This window comes from Tamandua tetradactyla, chromosome 6, assembly GCF_023851605.1.
Source record: "Tamandua tetradactyla isolate mTamTet1 chromosome 6, mTamTet1.pri, whole genome shotgun sequence".
NCBI lineage: Eukaryota > Metazoa > Chordata > Mammalia > Pilosa > Myrmecophagidae > Tamandua > Tamandua tetradactyla.
The window spans coordinates 78558181-78574717 of NC_135332.1; the positions used below are offsets into that span (position 1 = coordinate 78558181).

At 34.0% G+C, this 16537-nt stretch overlaps 1 long non-coding RNA gene across 9 annotated transcripts in view; it reads right to left on the reverse strand.

The window, feature by feature from the left end:
- Positions 1-16537, reverse strand: part of LOC143688446 (uncharacterized) — a 123008-nt gene that overhangs the window by 105393 nt on the left and 1078 nt on the right. The gene's annotated exons all lie outside the window — the stretch shown is intronic.

A 16537-nucleotide genomic window follows, 5' to 3' on the forward strand; every position in this document is an offset into this window, starting at 1 on the left:
AAGCTTAGGTTCTCCTGAATATCAATCCAAGAATGAGTTATCTGACTACTGCTGTGGGCAGATAAAACAAGTCAAAAGGCCTCAATAAAAAAAAACAATTTCCATGAAATTGTCTTCCATGAAATTGTTTTCCATGAAAATGCATCAAAATTCAGAAAGAAATTAGAAGTAAATATAAATGAGAATAAATAAAGTCAAGGTTGGAAAAGTAAATTAAAACCCAGAATTTTTAATTTAAAAGAATCACATTTAAATTTAGAACAAATTATAAAAGGATTTAATTTAATAGTAGATTTGTTTAAGTTTGTAAGTAAATTTATACAAGACAAAATATGGAAATACAAAATTTGATGATGAAATATCTAAAAATGTGATCATAATATAGACTTCTTTCTCAGCTTACACTGTGTGACGACAATTGTGCCATTTTACATCTAATATCACTAATCCTAAAACTATCACTACATAATAGATGATTGTTAATGTATGCTAAAAATATATTATGCTCATAATTTATCTCAAAATTTACTCTGAAAGTAATGTATCTTATGCTACTCTAGAATAACTAATATTAGTATAAAACTCTTAACATCCTGAGCTTACGAAAATGCCCAAAGCAATATAAACAAATGAAAGAGAAAAAAATCATGAAGATTCATTTTCATTTTAACTCCAGCATGAATAAAATGGGGAAAAACACTCCCAGGAATTGAAACAAAATATGCCAATTTGGAAACTATCATGAATTTTTCCAAGCAGAAGATTGGTATTGGTAAACATGAATGTATTGAACAGTAAATATTCCCTAAGCCTGAGGCTTGTTGATAGAAACAGGGATTGACAATTCTTAGAAACTGATAAGGTAGTCCTAAAAACTCATATGAAATAAATATTGTAAAAAGAAAAATAAATATTGTAAAAAGAAAATCCCATGTAGCAGCCAAAATTGAATCATAAATTATAATTTTTAATAAGTGAGTATACACAAATAATTTTTTATACTATAGTAGTTAACTGAATCATAGACATTTTAGACATTCACATCTTTGGGGCCATTATTCCACTAGCCATTTTCACAAAAGCCATCTTCAAGTCCCTGTTTCTCAAGGTGTAAATGACAGGATTCAGGGTGGGAGGTAACACAGAGTATAACACAGACATAAAGAGGTTCAGTGATGAGTGGGATTTTGAGGAGGAACCTAAGCATGCAACAAATCCAGAGGAGAGGAACAGTGTCACCACACTGAGGTGGGGAATGCAGGTGGAGAAAGCTTTAAGCCTGTCTTGAGCAGATGGAATCCATAGAACAGTGGAGAAAATGTGAACATAGGAACCAATCATTAAAATGAAGCATACAAATGCTAAACAGAAGCTAGCAATAATAAACATATATTCTAAAATATGCTTTCCATAACAGGAAAGTCTAAGCAATGATGGAATATCACAGAAGAAATGATACACTATGTTGAGTCTACAAAAACTGACAGAGAATGTACCTGTGACATGAATGGAGCCATAGACACATCCACTGGGCCATGATGCTGTCACCATCTGCAAACAGGAGTCTCTACTCATAATGGCCTCATAGTGCAGAGGATGGCAGATGGCAGCATAGCGGTCATAGGACATGACTATAAGCAGGGCATATTCTGTACCAGCAAAGAAAATAACAAAAAAAAGCCTGTGAGGCACATCCTTGGAAGGAGATGGAATTGCTCTTGGTCAGGGAGTTCATGATGAATTTGGTAACAGTGACAGAAATGTAGCAGATATCAATTAGGGACAAATTCTTCAGGAAGAAATACATGGGAACTTGGAGATTCTGGTCAAAGCTAGTAAGGGTGACAATGAGAAGATTCCCCATCAGGGCTGCCAGGTACATTAAGAAAAAGAGAGTGGCATAGAGTCTTTGTAGGAACCAGTCATTAGGGAATCCCATGAGTGTGAATTCTGTTATGTTGGTAAATTTCTCAGGCATGCTGAGTCTGTCTGTGGAAACAATGAAAGTGATAATTTCCTAATTAAATTACATCCTTATAATCTTCATCTTTTTACTGCTTCTACCAGTGGTTCTTTGTTACTGTTAAGGAACATCTTTAAGTACATCAGAGTAGTGCCTGCCTCACCCTCATCACATGTTGCAAACCATACATAATTGATACCTGCAAAGTAAATTTTATTAAGATGGCTATGAAGAATAGGCTAGATTTATTTACTGTATAGTAATCTGCAACTTATGCATTATATAAAAAAGATTCCCTCACCACTACATAAGTGAGAGTTTCCTTTGTCTTTGATAGAATAGGAGAAATGTAGAAACATTTCTTTGAATAGTGTTAATGATATCTGAATGGTGAGAGATTCCTGTGAACTCTTTTACTGTAAAATGTTAGGAATTGCAGCTATCACTTATTTCTCTTCTGTACTCTATTATAGGATAGGTAACTGGAGTTGGTTGGAGGAGGAAGATGACAAAGATTTTTTCTACAAGATTTTTCATTTATCAAATGATATTGCTTATGACAAATAAATATATGTTCTACATATTCAAGTTATTCAGGTCCCACATTAGCTGGCTTTTAAGACTCATTACAATGGCAAATGCACCACAAAGTATACTTTATCTGATTTAATTGTTCAGAAACAAACTGAGTTGAAAAAAATTTTCTTCAATAAAGGTTCATGACTGTCATGGATCTAAAAAAACAAAAATTATAATAAAATAAGCACCATTTTATTTTCATGCAAAAGATGGAATTAAGCATGTAAAATAAATTTTCCTACTTGGACATATCAAGAGACCTACTTCAAATAGATTAACAGCAAAAGGAAACTTACTGCAGATGTTCATAGGTTTCAGGAAATTTGTTTACCTAAGAAAAGCACAGTCACTCTAATTTCAGAGATACATTTTAAAAATTGCTGTGAAACTTAAACCCAAGAATGAAACTGATAAATGCTACTTTCCAAAACAAGAATAAAGCACTGGATAAATAACTGTTACTGATTTGGCTGCCTCTTGCTGTCTGTTGCAATTTTACCAAGTTTCAGTTTTCCCTCACTGGCAAGCAGAGTTTGACAGGATACATTTATGGGTCTTGAATTTTGTATGAGCTTGAAATTTACCTAATTAAATTGGAGTTACTTCAGTGTATTGGCCAATAATACTAAAAATGATTTCATTTTCTTGAAAATGATATCATCATGGGCACTGAGGGTTTGAAGTTCTGATAATTAGGTTCAAATTTAGCTAATTTATCTACCTAATTGGTTTCCTGTTATGGCCCTATCTCATCAACAGCAGAAATAATTTATCTAGTTTCTTCTCTCAACAGAATATTGTGAAACTTTTAATTCATCAGGAAATGGAACAAATTAAATTCATGAACTTGTATCTGAAAAAAACTGACTATGTCATGTTTTGAGTACTTCTTTTTTTTAATCAACTAAAGAATATAGTTCCTTCTATCATAAAAAAATATATACAATGTACCAAAAATGTAGAAACTTAAATTTCCTCTTTTGGTCTCCTCAAGCCTGTTTTTCTTCCCTAGCCTAAATTATGAAACATTGTACTATATTTCTTTTATGTCATTTCCTTATGAATTTGTGACATGAAGGTGCAAAAAACATATTTTGATATAATAGCAATCTTATCATTCTATAGTTTACTTGCTTATTGTTCACTTAACATATTTCTGGAACTTCCAATATAGTTTAAGATATATTTTATTTTATATTAACATTATACTGATTAAAATGCTTAATCAGTACTTTTTAATGTTTGCATATATTGCAGAATATATGTGTACAATATTTTAAATATCTTCTTATATATTTCATATTATGAGTAAATTATGAATAAAGTTATTGGACATTTAATTTGTTCATATGTGTGAAGATTTTCTAAAAAAAAATTTCATGATAATTAATAAAATAGATTTTAAATTTATGTAGAAGCCAACGATTTGTCTTCTGAAAACACATGGCAAATTTGTACTTCTACAAGAAGCATTCCATTTACATATACACACATACTTGTAGAGAATTTATTCATTTATAATGTTTTATTAAATTCATAAAAAAGCTATCTCATTGTGGGTGGAATTTGCAGCCACATTATTGCTAGCGATGTAGAGGATTGGCTTGCAATATATAGAAATGAAACATGTCTGAAAATAACTAGACATGGGAATAAAGCTGCATTGGAAGTAAATATGACATAAAATGGTAACATAAATCCACAGGAAGAAATGAAGAAAATCAGAAATGATAAGTGAGGTTAATATAAGAAACTCCATAAACACACACTTTCTTCTTGTAGCTTTGATAATATACTTACACTTACATAAACTAATCATTATAACAAAATATTTTGGAATGAGTAATGTAAGAAGGTGCAATCTGTAAAATTATAACAGTGCAATTAAAAAGGGGCATGAATCCATGTGGAAATGAATTTTCTCTATTTCATTGGAAATGGGTATGATTTCATGAAATTCTTATAATTTAAAACCTATTTTCAATTCATTCATATTAAATGTCATCAGTAAACTAGGAATAGAGGAGTATATCCTCAACTTGATAAAAAATATCTATAAAAACCTATCATTAATGTCATACTTAATGATGCATGTTTTAGTTTCCTGGGCTGCTCAAGTAAATAGCACAAAATGTGTAGACTTCAACAACAGGCTTCTATTCCTTCATGGTTTGTGGCTATGAAAAAGCCTAAATCAAGGCAGTAATCAAGGAGGTGCTTTCTTCCGGATGACTATGCCATTCAGAGGCTACCTATTAGTAAACCTTGGTTTACTACATGTGTGCTACATGCTAAAGAACATGGTGGGATATCTTGGTCTGTCCATTATCGTCCAGGTTCTGTGGATGTTTAGCTTCATCCTTCCTGTAGTTTTCTCTCTGTGTCAAGATTTCCTTGTGACTATAAAGGACTCCAGTAACTCAAGCAAGACCCATACTGGTTGAGGTGGGCTAAGTTATCTTAAACAAATAACTTAATCAAAAGTTCCAGTTTAACACACCCACGGGAGTGAATTAAGTTTAAGAACAATTTTTTTCTAGGGTACATGTAGGTTGAAAGATTCACAGTGAGATGCTAGAGACCTTCTCCATAAAATTAGGAGCAACAAATAATAACTCTCTCAGTACTCCTATTCAGTATAATGCTGGAAAGATAATCCAATGCCATAAGAGAAGACTCAGAAATAATAGATACACATCTATGAGAAAGAAATAAAAGTCTGCTTGCACAAGTCAAAATTATCTATGTGGAAAATTCCAAATAGTTTTAAAAAACAGTTCATTGAATTAATGAACAATTATAGAATGGTTTTAGGATACAAAGTAAACAGAAACATTCTATTGCTTTCCTCTTTACAAAAAATACCAATTAGAACTTAAAATTAAGAACAAAATGACATTTAAATTGGCATCAAACAAACAAATGCTTAGTAATGAATCTAACAAAATACTAAAGTTTCCATATGTACAAACCATGAAATTTTGATGGAAGAAATCAAGTTAGATCTACATAAATGGAGATATCTCCATGGATATCATGGATGGATATCCAGGGATAAAAAGACCCATTATTGTCACATGTGTCAGTGTTTCTCAACCTGATCTATGCATTCAGTCCAATTTCAATAAAAATCCCAGATGATTATTTTGTCAAAATCTCACTTTTGTTTCATAATTTTAAAGATCAACAAGCAGGAATTAGAATTAGCTCCCTCAATCTGGAACTAGCTCCCTCAATCTGATAATGGCAACATAAAAATCACATGACATCAAAATCTGTGGTGAAAGACAATGCTTTTCCTCTAAGGTCAGTAATGAGAAGGATTTCCGTTCTAGCCACTTTTATTCAAAACATTGCTGCAGGCTTTGTTCAGTGAAAAAGATTCTACATCGAAAAGGAATAATTAAATAATCTCTACTCACAGAAAAAACCAATAAATGCAATGTGTTGGTTTGAAAGGATGTATGTCCCCTAGAAAAGCCATGATTTAATCTAAATCCCAATTCATAAAGGCAGAATAATCCCTATACAGTACTGTATGTTTGAAGCTATAATCAGATTATGTCTCTGGAGATGTGATTTAATCAAGAGTGGTTGTTAAACTGGATTAGGTGATGACATGTCTCCACCCATTTGGGTGGATCTTGGTTAGTTTCTGGAGTTGTATAAAAGAGGAAATATTTGGAGAATGAAAGAGATTCAGAGAGAGCAGAGAATGATGCAGGACCATGAAGCAGAGAGTCCACAATCCAGTGAACTTTGGAGATGAAGAAGGAAAATGCCTCCCAGGTAGCTTCATGAAACAGGAAGCCAAGAGAGAAAGCTAGCAGATGACTCCATATTAGCCATGTGTGATATTTGCCACGTGTCCTTCCAGCTGAGAGAGAAGCCCTGACTGTGTTCGCCATGTGCCTTCTCACTTGAGAGAGAAACCCTGAACTTCATCAGCTTTCTTGAACTGAGGTGTCTCCCTGGATGGATGCCTTTGATTGGACATGTCTTTAGTCTTGTTTTAATTGGGATATTTTCTCAGCCTTAGAACTGTAAACTAGTAACCGATTAAATTCACCTTTTAGAGGTCATTCTGTTTCTGATATATTGCATTTCAGGAGCTAGCAAATTAGAACATACAATATTAAATCTAATATGCAGGTTCACCAAGGCTGAAGAATGCAATATTGATATACAGAATCATGTATATTTCCATGCAGTAGCTTGAACAATAAAAAATGAAATATCTTTTCTTGATAATGGCCTTTGATGAATGAGACTTTTTCATTTTGAGGAAATCCAACTTGTCTTCTTTTCCCTTGTGGCTCAAGTTTCTGGTGTCATATCTTATAATATATTGTTAAATTAAAGGTCATGATAAATATTTCCTATGGTTTCATTGAAGAGTTTCAGAATTTTACCCCTTCAATTTATGTTCTTTTTCCTTTTGAATCAATTTTAATATATAGTGTGAGTTCAGAGACTAACTTCATTCTTTTGTATGTGGATATCCAGTTTTCCCTGAAACATTGTTACACAGTATTTTTCCCAATTGTGTATCCTTGAAACTCCTGTTAAAAAATAATTGGCTATACATGAGGGTTCTGAACCATCAATTCAATTTTCTGAACCATCAATTCAATTCCATTCTTTATATGTCTCTGTTTATGACTTACCATGTTTTGATTACTGTACTTTTGTAATAAGTTTTAAAATGGAATGGAATATATAATGGAATATTAATTTGTAATGAGAAAGAATAATGTACTAATACATGATACATGTTGAACCTTGAAAACATTATTATGCAGGTGAACGGTATCAGTAACAATAGATTGCATGATTTCATTTTTAAGAAATCTGCTGAATAAACAAAACTATTTATGAAGAAAACATATTATAGTTGCTAAGGGGACGGCTTGGAGGGAGATATTGGTGGTATGGGGAACTGCTAAGAGGTATGAATTTTATTTTTCTGGGTAGATAAATATGTGTATATAGTAAAATTATCAAGTTGTCCATTTTAAATAGGTGAATTGCATAGTATAAGAATTACATATCAATAAAAATGTTAAGAAAATAGGGGCAAGGAAGTATAAGGAAAAAACAGAAAACATACACAATAGTAACTACAAAGAAAATATTTGCAACTGGCAATCTGAAAATGTTAGTATTCATAAAACTTTCTTCATCAAATTGGTCTCTGAAACAGAGACCTCTGTTTTTGGGGAAAATGTATTGGTAGAATGAAAGAGCCCTTCATAATGAAGATGTCTCAGCCATTATGTATTTACCACATTTCATTTGTCCATTTATCTTAGGATACATGCATTGTTTCTACCTTTGACAATTGTGCATAATGTCACTATGAACATTGATGTCAATATATAACTATGACTGTGCACTTTCACTTCTCTTGTTCATACTTAGAAGAATTGGGATTTCCAGGTCATATGGTAATTCTATACTTTTAAATTTCTGAGGAAGCTTCAAACTCTTTCCACAGTGGCTGCACAATTTTATATTACCATCAATAAAGATTGAGTGTTCTTTTCTCTCTATAATCTCTCCAACTATTGTTAGTTTCAGTTTTTTAATAATAGCTATTCTAGTTGGTGTGAAATGGTGTCTCATTATTTTGATTTTTATTTTCTTAATGTCTAATTATGTTGAGCATAATTATGCATTTATTGTGTTTCTATGTGTTTATTGGTCATTGGTGTTTTTTGCAGAAATGTTTATTCAAATATTTTGTCTATTTTTAATCAGATTATTTGCTTTATTTGTTTTGAATTGTAGGATTACTTTATATATTTGGGATAGTAAACCCTTCTCAGATATATGACTCCCAAATATGTCCACCCAACGTGTAGGTGTTTTTTTAATTTAGTGATGAAGTAATTTGATGCACAAAAGTTTTAATATTGATAAAAAAACATTTATTTATTTTTTATTTTGTTACTTGTGCTTTTGGTGATACAAAGAATAAGAAACTATTGCCTAATACCAGATGCTGAAAGTGTTTTACTCTAGGAGTTTCATAGTTTGGGTTCTGATATTTAGATCTTTGATCCTTTTTTTCAATTAAGTTTTGTTTACGGTATGGGTTAGTGGTTGTCTACATATGAAAATCCATTTTTCTCAGAAAAAATTGTTGAAGAGATTATTCTTTCCCCATTCAGTAGGCTTAGCACCCTTGTTCAAAATCAATTGGCCAAAACTATGAGGGTTTATTTCTGAACTTTCAATTTGAACCAAATTTTGTATATGTATGTATTTATGCCAGAACCATGCTGTTTTGAATATTGTAGCTTTGTAATAAGTTTTAAAATCTGAGAGGGTGAGTCCTCTAAACCATACTGAGTAGTTGAGAATCAGCTGTTCCTGGAAGAGAAAGGTACCTCCAGGAGAGCCTTCCATACATATTTCCATGGAACAAAAAGCCAAGGACTTTTTATCTCAGTTTCCTCCTTGAATCCCCATATTGGGTGACAAGGAAAGCAGGTGATTTCCATTATGGAATAGAGGATTAGCAGGCCTGGCAGGAGATAAAGGTAGCCACTTCAGCTGCCCTGTCTATACAGCCCTTAGGACCTGGATCTCATTTTGAGTTACAGGTTTCTGCCACATCAACAATCCCTATTGCAGAAAGAAGGAGCAGCAGGAATTTTCATATCCCTGGTTTCCTGAACCAAAAAGCCCCCAAATGCAGCCCAATATTCCTTCCCCTTCCAGAGGCAAGGGATAGCTTGGAAAGTGGCTTTTCCATTGCTTTGGATATCTAGATAACCTCTCCCCTGACCAAAGACCCAACTTAACAGTATAACCCATTCAATGCTGACCCCAGACTCAGGTTATTAGATTGACCTTCGAGTTCTACTATCAACCACAGGCACCTGGGATTGTGGAGAAATTTAATGGCCACCTGTGAAAGGAGATTTGACATTTACACCCTGACAACTCTCTTACTGGATGGACTGTCTGTCTTTGTCCCTCTGGAAGCTGAAATGAGAAATTCCCTGGAAGGAATACACTAGCCAAAATAATGTCTGATAATCATCTTGCCCTAAACTTCCTCATTTTCCAACATGGAAGCATATTTTTCTATGACTACTATCTCCTGTCATTTATGAGTTAATGCCTCAGGGAACAGAGAACAAGAAATAACTAAAATCCAAATGGAAAGCCCACTGGCTGCACTGCATACAAACAGATTCCATGTGGGACCTCCTCTGCCATTTCTAGGAATCCAAGGTGTCAAGGATGACAGTATGTCAGACAGGCCTGATGACCCAGCTTGGAGTAATTGTGTGCATAAATGAAGCCTTCTTAATCTGCTGCAGCTGCCCATATTCCCAAGCATGTTCTGTCAACATTGTTGAAGGTGATGGGCCATCAGGCTTAATCCATCTCCTCTTTCATGTCCTAGGTAAAAGTTAAGCTTATATTACAGAAAATTAGGCAGATGACTGGGCTGTAACTGGCTGAAAGGCCAAGGGGTAGACTTTTAGGAAAGTCACAGACACCTGTTAAATAGCCATCATCCACACATCACCAACTCTCATCTCTTCTCTGGGAAGTCACAAACACACTAAATGATTATCCTCTGATCTTTAGTTATCCCCACTTTCTTTTTATTGTGTGCCATTAACAGACAGGGAAAATTGCTAACTCTTTGAGAGGCTGACACAGAACTTGTGCATGGAAACTTGAGTCAAACTGCCCCATATCCTAATAAAGGCAGGGATTCTCAGTGACACTACCTCCTTCCCCAAAGTGGATAAAAACCGCACTCAAATGGTATAGATCTGCCTCTTTTCTCTGAAAAAAAGTAGGCATGTGATTCTGTGAGCGACTGACCCCAACCCAAACCACTCTGGCTACCCCAGGAGACAAGCTGCAATGGGATACCTTCCCCCTCCTGTTTTGGACTGGGCTGTGTAAGCAACATAGTGGTTAGTTGTTCTTTTGGATTCTTTGTGCTGTACAGGTAGCACATATATGGGTCTCCTTCCTGAATATGAAATGGGATGTACAAAGTTGCCATCCATGAATCCCAACCTTTAGCAGTTTTCAGCCACTTCAGCCATGATTGTGGACCCCTTGTCCCCCTCTTATTGGCTCTGTTTGTGCCACTAATATAAAAATCGTTTGCTGAAAATTCCTGTTGTGTGCATGAGCCTGTGTTCCATTTCTAACGATTGTAGAATCTCACTACAAAACTTTTATATATATTTATAATTATTATATCTTTTTGTTGAATTGATCTGTTTATATGTGCATAAGGTCCTTCTTTTTCTCTTGTAACAACTTTCTCCTGAAGTGTATTTTATATAATATTAGCATAGCTATCCCAACACTCTTTATTTACTGCTTGCATGATTTTTATCCTTTCTGTTCCAATCCACTTGTGTTTTTTAATTTCAGGTGAGTATCCCTTTAAAAGCAAATAGTTCCATCATGCTATTTATCCACTTTGCCAGTCTGTGCCTTTTGAGTGGACAGTTTGTACATACACAAAAAGCTATATATAATGTGCTTCTACTTGCATGAAATTCTAGAACAAGCAAAATAAGGCTATGATATGGGCAAGAATTCAATGAAAAGAGGGTGAGGGCACTTCCTGGGTGGAAGTTATGTTTTATATCTTGAAAGTACTATGCGTGTGTATGTATATGATAAAACTCAATGAATATTCATTTAATATTTACATATTTATGTATATTTCACATTAAAGAAAATTCTGTAAATAAATATTGAACTCTAGTGAATAATCAGCATGATGAAGTATTTAGAAGTATTTCCTGAAATTTACTGATGTCTGCAATTTACTTTGAAATGCACTAAAAACATAATGACTTGATAGATGGATATAAAGGTATGTGATTAAGTTTGATAAACTGTTAATGGAAAATGTTGCTTTAATACACCATAATAAAATTTGGAAAAGTAGCAAAACCATAGCACTACATCACAATGTTTTTGCTTGTCTTTTTTGAGCAAGAGTTAAAAAAAAGTATGTGATATTAAGTAGTTAGGTGTTTGATTACTTTTAGAAGTTCAGCCTGAAGTTGAAAATTATAACCAACTGCTGGGAGAATCCTGCAGAGGTGCTACTTTGGAGTTTATGCTTCAATCAACAAGATCAGATGGAAAAAAATAGCCTCAGGTTTCTTACAAAGGCATAGGATAGACAAATTTTAGCAGATCCATTCAAAGAAATATTATTCAGGAATGGAAAGGACAAAATGTATCAATAGACTAAACCATAAATGTAAACCTCAAAATGGTTATGCTGATATAAAAATCCTGCCCTAATAATGTAATAATTAGAAATTTGTAGGATTCCCAAACATACAATATTATTAATAATACTTCAGGTCCTGAGAGGGAGGGATATCAGAAAAGAAAGAATGGATGGATGTTTAAAATAGAGCATGTAAACTGCTTTGGGCTTATTGGATATGATTATTTTCTTGATTATGGTGATGTCTTCATAGTTATATACACATGTCAAAATTCAAGAAATTGCATATACTAATATAATAGGTGCAGTTTACTATCTAACACATAGCTGAATAAAGGTTTGGGAAAAAATATTTGATAACAAATTGTTAGACTATTTTCCTAAAAAAATAGTGCAAATATTTTGAAAAATTAGTTAATATAATTTAATTCTTCAACTTATAAGCTGATTTATGATTGAGAAAATAATATAAATCCAAATTTACATTGAATAGGAAGTGCAATTTTCTTTAATATAATTTTGAATTACCTGGACATAATTTTTCAGAACACATCCAAAAATACACCCAAACTGTATGAATGAAAGGGAGAAAACTAGCAATCAAAACTCTGTGGTAAACATAAAAAATAAATAAAAGTAAGTATGGCTAAAGTGAGAGTAATAGGCAGCTCTTATTACCTCATACTGGGATTAATATTCAAATAAAAATTTAATATGCAATATTGTTAAGCGAAACTTTCTAAAATTATTGAGGTATTCTTCCCACATTCATTTTCAACCTAAATGAGGTAACATAATGTCAGATTTTGAAGTACATAAAAGATTTACATTACAGAGGACCTTATATATAAGGTAACTAAAAATGTAACATCTTTTGTTAGTTCTAAGCACAATTCTTAACAAACACTGGCAAGGATTCAACATGACATCTCATAGTATTGAACCTAAACCAATCAGCATCAACCATTAAATTGTAGTGTCAAAAGAATTTAAAATTCCTGGGATATATGGTCAAAACAAAAAGAGGCAAACATATTCACACAAAAACTGGAGTCTGCAAGTGTTTTAGGAGATTCTTAAATTTGCAACATAATTGTTACTAATCCATATACCAAACTTAAAGTTCACACAAATGAAAACCTCTTTAGAAAAATACCTCTGAACTCTGTAGCACATTCATCATCATCCCTCACAGCTGACAGGAGTGAAGTATGTGCTCTTGATGAACACACAAGATCACTGAGCATCCCCTGTCTAAAAAGGAGCAGCAGTTCTCAGTGCTTTCCTTAAAGATACAGACAAAATGCACAAAAGCAGCAATACGATCTGGTCCCTAATAAGTCATGGGTATATATTTTATATTCAGACAACTGACTGAAGTCATTGTGGAAGCAAGAAGTGGGCCATTAACTAGATTAGATCAGACAGGATCAATGAAACTACAATTCAGACAGTTTATGAGGGACACTATAAGAAATCAGTAAGTACTGCCTAATGAAAATGAAACCATGCAAAATGTTAGTTTGAAATATAATATGAGGGGAGACAATATTTTCTAATATATAAATTTTGAAAACAGGAGTGGAGACTGAGGGAAAATGCACTTTCATACTGAGGAAAATTTGAATATAAGAACCTTGTAAAGGGAAAGAAAACAGAAATATATGAAGAAGGGAAGATATTTATATTTGATTAAATTTTGACACTGAGATATAGGTCATATTAACTCCATATTTTGTTTTGGGTGGTATCACATCCTACATATTCACAAATATTTCACAAAATCAGAGGCCTTCAACCTTTGAATGAATTTTTATATATAGGCCCCCAAACCTACCCTTCTGATGCTTTAGTTTACTTTGTACATCATCTGTACCAAGGAATTATTCCTTAAATTAAAAAAGCATGTAGAATATTGCCTTAGAATGAATTTTGCATAAGGGATTCAGTGACTACAAGTAAATAAGAACCATTACCCTGCAAGGAAATATTCTGCAAGGCAGGTCAGTGGACTCTTTCTTACAGAGTTGTGACTTTCTAGGTAAGACAAAGCCATGTAAAAAGTGCCTCATGAGAAAGGCTAGCAAAACATTGTGTACACATACACACTGAGCAGAGATGTATTCCATCTGATCCTAATACCATGTTTACCAAAAGTGGGATAAAATGATTTGACCTCAGAATGGTCACTGGGATTTTTACAGATGTTCATGCCAGGGTAGGGGTGGAAAATGAAAAATGGGTGAACTTATCCACATGCTCAAGGATGAATTAGAGAAAGATAATTTAATTATATATGAAAAATAAATGCAAGAATACAAGAATGAAGATCATCAAGAAATTGCCCCCTATATTAAAATTAAAGGGAATGGATTAGACTTTTATCTGCATGAAGTGACTCCTTTGTGATGGTTTTGTCTGAATAAAAGGGTGTTTTCTGATCATTGGTGACTTCCACATCCCACCTTGATAATCTGCTGCATGCCAGAAGATATAAAACATTACTTATCTCATGAGTTTTTCTAGCTTCTCTCTCTGCTTTCAACTCCTTTCTCTGGTTTGGAGGCTAGATTTGAACGAGAGAATCTTTCAGTTGGTATCATGTATTTCTCAATGCTTTGAAACACTAAGGTGACCTTTCACTTTTGGGTAAAGAGTTGGCAAACTACATGTCTTACAAAGGAAAGAAGAACTCATCTCCTGCTGGTCACTTTCTCCATGTCATAAATCCATTCATTATAAACATCCAACCCAGAAGAAACCATTTATTTGTATGCATTTGTATGCATTTATTTATATGTATTATGGGCTACTCAGTGCTCCCATTAAACTATATGACAAGGTTAAGACTTTCAGGAATGAGGGTTTCATTGACAAAAGTGAAAAAAAAGTAGGAGGAGATGATCAAACAGAAAGCTAGATGATTGGATTGAACCAAGAAAAATGACAGAAAAAATTGAACATCTATGATTGAAATAGGCAGAGAGAACAGTGAAATGCTTTCAATACTTTCTAAAACAATTAAAGATAAATTTCAAAATCAAGACTTAGAAAAGACAGAGAAAACAGATTAAAAGAACTATACAAAATATACTGTAGGCTGCATCATCTTATTAAATTAAAAATCTACATATTTAAAATGCATCCTTTTAGGAAACCATAAATTACTAAAATTAACTTGAAAACATTAAAATCTTTAGCTTTTTTTGTAATTCAGCAATAATTTCTCATAAATATAATTGAAATGCTATAGGAAGTTTCTTCATCTGAAAATAGATGCTGGCAAAATAACAGTGACAAATCTTACTGTTTTCCAACCACATTTTCTGACTACATTGCAGCATGGGATGTGCTGTCTGACAAGGGAGTGACATGAGTAAGATGGCTGAATAAAAAGTCCAAACCCCTGTCTCCCAACAGGAACACTGAAAGATAAGCAGATACCGGCCAAAGCAACCACCTGTGAACTCTGAGAAATAGTCAAAGATTTACAGCAACCAAAGGAATGCAGAATAAAAGAAAAAGGCAACTTTAAAATGGTAGGAAAACCTCATAACCTTTTATGAGCCCTTCCCTCACCCATTCCCCATGTGGTGCAGAGGCAGCTTTTGCTTCCTGTGTGGGTTCCTGGTCCTGGGCTTGGAGAGAACAGGGACCACCTTTCAACCTGCTTGGTGGCAGCCTGAAGAACATGTACAAGGTTCTGCCTCTGTCTCTCCTGTTCCTGAACACACTCTGGTCCTCGAATGGGAGGCATGTCTGCAAAACACCTTAAGAAAGCAAACAGCTGCCTTTATTCTCCCAGTCCTCTGAAATTCCCCGTGGGGAAACCCAGGAATGAGTTTGTGATTCTCCCAGGTCCCACCTCACATCCAAAGCTTTGCTGGTTTATATTCCCCTAGGAGGGGCCTTTTGCCTACAGGAATCCTCATCTCAGTGTGCAGACCAAGCAAACTCCCCAGGCAGGACATGCCTGGTTTCTTCAGTTCACCTACCTATGCTTCTTCCTTCACTTAAATGTTATTCAACTGTTCTTTACTTTCACAGCCTTTTGATAGGTTTGGTTGTTTTGATACGCTTGATTTTGTAATGTATCAGTTTTTCTATTTAACTCCATGCCTTCGTTTGCCATATGCTCCCTGTAAGTAGAAATTCCATTCACTTTGCCATGACTAAATGCTAACCTTTCCTCCTCAGCTCAGCACAACTGCCATTTTCATTCTGGATGCTATCCCCCCACCTCTACAACTGGAAAGGGCCTCAGAAGACTGAGAAGGTTTTGCTCACTACACTGTGATTCCTTTGCCTCAGGGATATAGCAGCTCAAATCCTCTTTGGGTTGGTTGCTCTCCAATGCTTTCCCTCTCCTTTTTATATACTTTTTCAATTTTTGTCATCATTTTGAGTTTTAGAGCATGATCAATAGAAACTGCTACTACATCCAAAATGGAAATGATTTTACCCATATTTTTTCATCTTCTTTTCAGAACTACATATAGGAATGCCCCTGAGGCAACCCCCAGGAATATAAGGAAATGTATGACCCAAAAGTTGCTAATACCACAAAAGAAACAACATAGCACAGAAGATAAATTAATGATATTTTTTCATGCAGTGGTGAAAATACCAATTATAAGATACAACCATTTCCAGTGTTGTCACACTTTGAGAAATATGAATAATATACTTAAGAAAGAAGCAAGTACACATGGGATGGATTCACATACTTGAACAAAGACCTTGTTCAGAGCTTCCAA